Source organism: Alosa sapidissima, chromosome 4 (assembly GCF_018492685.1).
Source record: "Alosa sapidissima isolate fAloSap1 chromosome 4, fAloSap1.pri, whole genome shotgun sequence".
Lineage (NCBI taxonomy): Eukaryota > Metazoa > Chordata > Actinopteri > Clupeiformes > Clupeidae > Alosa > Alosa sapidissima.
In genome coordinates, this window is record NC_055960.1 from 38,625,380 (window position 1) to 38,630,379 (window position 5,000).

Consider the following 5,000-nt stretch of genomic DNA (forward strand, 5'->3'; position numbering starts at 1 on the left):
GTGTGTGTGTGTGTATGTGTGTGTGCACGTGCGTGTGTGTGAGAGAGGGAGACTTGGCTGGCTAAGGAGGGAATCGCGGTGCGATCCCCACACTGCGCCTGAAGATCTGGCAGTGGGCCCTCTTCAACAACAACAACAGTGATGTAACCTAGTAACAAGGCCTTGGCACCGCGGCAACCGAAACCCGGGCCATACCTTCCCCATCAACAGCCCTGTTACGGCACGGAGCCCTGTTGCCCTGGGAGACGCCACCGCACAAACACAGGCGGGTGGGGAGCCTCACCTGCCGCTCTGAAGGAGATTCCTCAGTTTTTCCGGCCCTCAGGCAGCAGGCAACACACACACACACACAAGTCCAGAGACCAGAATAGCAGCAGGGGCTGTGCCGCTTTGTGCTGTGTCTGCGTGAGAGAGAGAGAGAGAGAGAGAGAGAGAGAGAGAGAGAGAGAGAGAGAGAGAGTGTGAGTGAGTGAGTGAGTGAGTGAGAATGTGAATGTGAAGGTGTGTGTGGATCCTCCTGGGCATCAACTTCATAAATGTGGAGGAAGAAACAGTCCTAGATATTATGTGAGCAGCAGGTCTTTAACAGCAGTCTGATGCTGCTGGGGGCTTTAACAGCAGTCTGATGCTGCCTGGGGTCTTTAAAGGGAGCTGGCTGCTCCCCCCAATGAACACCCCAACCATCATGGCCTCAGCATTGAGCACCTCTCTGCAGCCGCACACAACACGCTCACACAAGCACCCCCTTAGAAAACTGCATGGAGGGATGGTTGTCTATCTAAGTGTGTTCTCTCCTGGTGAGCTATTAGAACCGGAGTGTGTTCTCTGCTGGTGAGCTATTAGAACCGGAGTGTGTTCTCTCCTGGTGAGCTATTAGAACCGGAGTGTGTTCTCTGCTGGTGAGCTATTAGAACCGGAGTGTGTTGTAGAGCGCGAGCGGTGTCATGAAGGTGTGACGACTGCATCCCCAAGGCGACCGCAGGGCGGATCTGATTCCGAGCAGCAGAGGTTGCGGCCGGCGCCCTGGTGCTCTAATTAAAGCCGTTTCGATTTCTAATCAATACTCAATCTCTTTGAAATAATTAACAGCATATTAAATAGTTTATAGGCCTTCAGAGCAGGACGCCGCCACATCATTAACCACTCTGAACAGCCCTCCATTGGCCACAACACCACCACCACGGCCCAGGCTTACACCCGCTTAACTACACCTCAACCCAATGACCAGCCAACCGTGTCCACACACACACACACACACGTCAACAAAGCACAACCTGCTTTTACAGAGCCTAGCAGAGGAGTGAGACACACGGGCGTTAGCATCAACCTGCTGCTAGCTCAGAGGACAGAGTGAGACACACGGGCGTTAGCATCAACCTGCTGCTAGGACCTCAGGAACTAATGAGCATTAGCTCACGGGGACTCGGTGCAAAGAGTAACTGTTAACTCAACCCTGCTGCTGACAGCAGCTTTGAAGAGGAGTGGTGTTTGCTTTAGCCTACGAACAAGAGCAACTGCACAGAGCTCTTTCGGCTGCTGCTGCAGCTAACACAGACTGCGGAGAAGGCCAGTGTTTGTGCAGAGTCTGCCAGAAGCAGCATGCAGAGTGTTAGCATAAACCAGCTAACACACACTGCAGCGGCGCAGTGTTCATTAAGAGTGCTAGCATTAGCACACTGCCCTGAGCAGGAGAAGAGCAGGACTGCAGCTGCAGGAAGAGTGACATGGAAAATGAGGTAATGTTTGATAGTTCTCGAGACACGAATGAATAGTTATAATACAATGTGTGAACAAAACAGGCATTTTTCTTGAAGTTTACATAGTAGTTCATGATAATTCCAGCATATAAAAGGTCTTTTCTTGGTCTATCTATTTGTCCATTATCGCAAATAAATCCCTACAAACTTTGTTTGAAACCAAAAGTTGACAGACATGGGAGGGAGCTTGGACCAATGATCGCACAATTCCAACAGAAAACGCTTCTGCGTAGGATACTCTTGTGTTTCCTCGTGTATCAGGCCTTCCACCTCCCTCCTCTCTCATTGGTCTTGCCTCCTCTGGTTGCAATTAGATAACTGAGACGTCCTCGATTAAGTCGAGCTTTAAACCATTTCCGGGGCACGAGCTGGAGGGCCGAGGACCGAGGAGAGAGGCCGTATGCTAATAGAGCACTGCCCTGAGCAGGACAGCAGCAAGACTGCAGCTCCAGGAAGTGTGGCATTACGAGTGTTAGCGTTAGCTCCTCATTACGAGTGTTAGCGTTAGCTCCTCATTACGAGTGTTAGCGTTAGCTCCTCATTACGAGTGTTAGCGTTAGCTCCTCATTACGAGTGTGAGCGTTAGCTCCTCATTACGACTGTTAGCGTTAGCTCCTCATTAAGACTGTTAGCGTTAGCTCCTCATTAAGACTGTTAGCTCCTCTGCCTCTCCCTTCTGTCTGCTCTAGCTGAGGTCACCTCCTCACATGTGGTGACACAGATGATGTTATCAACATCCACATCTGCCACGAGGCCAGATATCAGTCAGCACCAAAGGGACTGCACGCACACGCCTAAGTATCTCTGTGTGTGTGTGTGTGTGTGTGTGTGTGGCGTCCATGCGGAGTTGGGAGCAGTGAGAGTTCGTCTAAACTACCCCAAATCCAGCCCGCACACCCGTTGTAATTGCCACCGTTAATGCAAACAGATGCATGTTGCTGTGTGTGTGCCAGCCTGTGCTACAGCAACAGCATAGAGCGCTAGTCCCAGTGGGTTTGGGGAAGTGAAACCTGGTGAATCATCGGGGATATCCCAGGGCCTCACTGATGGTGAAACACGCACACATCATCACCGGCCTTTCCCGCATGTGCACGCGCACTCTCACTCACACACCAGGAGCTCCCCCACACAAACACACGCACTCTCCATGACAACACCAAAGATGCGTGCGTCATTATGTCACTCCCAACCTTTGGAAGCGAATGAATGTGAAAGGACGCATCTTACGATGATGCCGTTGTCTAGGAAACTGCGTCAAAGGCAGCGAGAAGTGTGTAAGAGTGTAAGTATGTGTGTGAGAGTGTAAGTGTGTGAGAGTGTGTGAGAGTGTAAGTGTGTGTGAGAGTGTAAGTGTGTGTGAGAGTGTAAGTGTGTGTGAGAGTGTAAGTATGTGAGAGTGTGTGTAAGTGTGTGTGAGAGTGTGAGTGAGAGTGTAAGTGTGTGTGAGTGTGTTAGCGTGTAAGTGTGTGTGAGTGTGTGAGAGTGTAAGTGTGTAAGTGTGTGAGAGTGAGTAAGTGTGTGTGAGTGTAAGTGTGTGTGAGTGTAAGTGTGTGTGAGTGTAAGTGTGTGTGAGTGTAAGTGTGTGTGTGTGAGAGTGTAAGTGTGTGAGAGTGTAAAGGGCCGCTCACACTCAGAATGATAGCTAGAACAATATATTTTTTGCCGTTATCGTTAATATGAATGACGACGTCCACAAATGATCTATAAATATAATGTCAAGAAGAACGATATCGTTGGGGATCACTTTCAGAACAATTTTGAGAACGATAAAAAGCTGACAGCCAATCAGAATCCATCACATTTTAGCCATCACCTTCATCAACATAAAGAGAGACTTTTCTTATCACTGGTCATTGTGGACACTTTTATCGTTATCCTTATGGTCATAGTTATCGTTATCGCTCCTGGTGTGAGCGGCCCTTACGAGTGTGTGAGAACATAAGTGTGTGAGAGACAGTAAGAGATACTGATAGAGAGCCTTTATAGAGTGCATCTCAGTAAGTTAAAATGATGGCGTACGAGTGCAAACAAATTTTAGGCGCATTGGCGCGAGTGACTTCTTCTACCATGTAACCATTCCATTCTTCTACCATGTAACCATTCTATTGACCGTTCGCAAAAGCCACGCCCCCTAGTTATTGTTACTACGCCCGTCAAACTCAGAACGGAGTTGTCTAGAAATTCAATGGTACAGTAGCTGTAAGACTGTAAGCACAAGAGGCTCTTTTAGAGAGCCACGCACCTAAATTAATTTACAATCATTTACAATCCGTTGAAAGACTGCAGTATGACATGGAGACACTTGTATAAAAACTCATATCTAGCTTTGTTGGGTGACATACTTAAACGGGAGGCGAGTGTGATTCACTGATATTAATATTAACGTTAGCTGTGCTAGATAGACTTGCATGCATGTTACAAGGACAGTGGGCCATGTCATGTAAGGAACATGGTGCTGCCAAAAAAACGGAAACATAGCCTACATTACAGAGCCACTACAACTTTATTATTATATGGTGAATAAATGTTACACTACTGTGCACAGCCCCATGCTTCTCTGACGTGACGAATCTAGCACGTTACTAGTAGCGGTTAGCTAACTATGCTAACGTTAGTTATCTACAAGTCTCCTCCAAGTGACAATCATTTTATATGCAATGCTGGCAATGCTGAAAACGATTAACATCCTTATTTATTTTACATTGAGTTGACTGTGTGGCTTAATCCACAGATGTGGTGGAGCACTGTGTAGTTATGGTTTGCTAAGGAGTAACCCTTTGCTTTAAAATAGTGGAGATCTGGGACGAGAGAATGTAATCTAATTTAACATAATTAAAGAAAACGTAATCAAGATTGAAAGGCATTTTTCTGTGTATCGGTGTTGTGTTAATCCCACATATGTCATTTGACTGTCCTTTTCAACTCACTCAACTCCATATCACTATAAAATCCCATAAAACCGGACAAATATCAAGGCTCCCAAAACATTTCTATGGAGCCGTAAGGTGAAGTTGACGGGCCATGTCTGCCTGCACGGAGCTACTGGACTGCCATTGGCTCATCTGCGTTGGATGGGCGGGGTTTTGCGAACAGTCTATTACTCTTCCATGCAACCATTCCATCCTTCTAACCAACTTCAGAACCACTGCAAGATTACTAGTGCGACTCCTTCACAGACGGCTCAACAGTTTAGCTAGCCTACCATGTGAAGTAGGACTATTTTCTTCACATCACTGCAAGATT

General features: G+C 47.4%; 1 protein-coding gene and 1 long non-coding RNA gene across 16 annotated transcripts in view; one reads left to right on the forward strand and one right to left on the reverse strand.

Moving 5' to 3' along the window:
• LOC121706763 overlaps positions 1-2,682 on the forward strand; it is a 23,804-nt gene extending 21,122 nt beyond the window's left edge. The window contains exon 3 of the long non-coding RNA XR_006031159.1: positions 2,615-2,682. This is a non-coding gene — a long non-coding RNA (uncharacterized LOC121706763). The remainder of the gene's footprint in view (positions 1-2,614) is intronic.
• foxj3 (forkhead box J3) overlaps positions 1-5,000 on the reverse strand; it is a 103,648-nt gene that overhangs the window by 76,730 nt on the left and 21,918 nt on the right. The gene's annotated exons all lie outside the window — the stretch shown is intronic.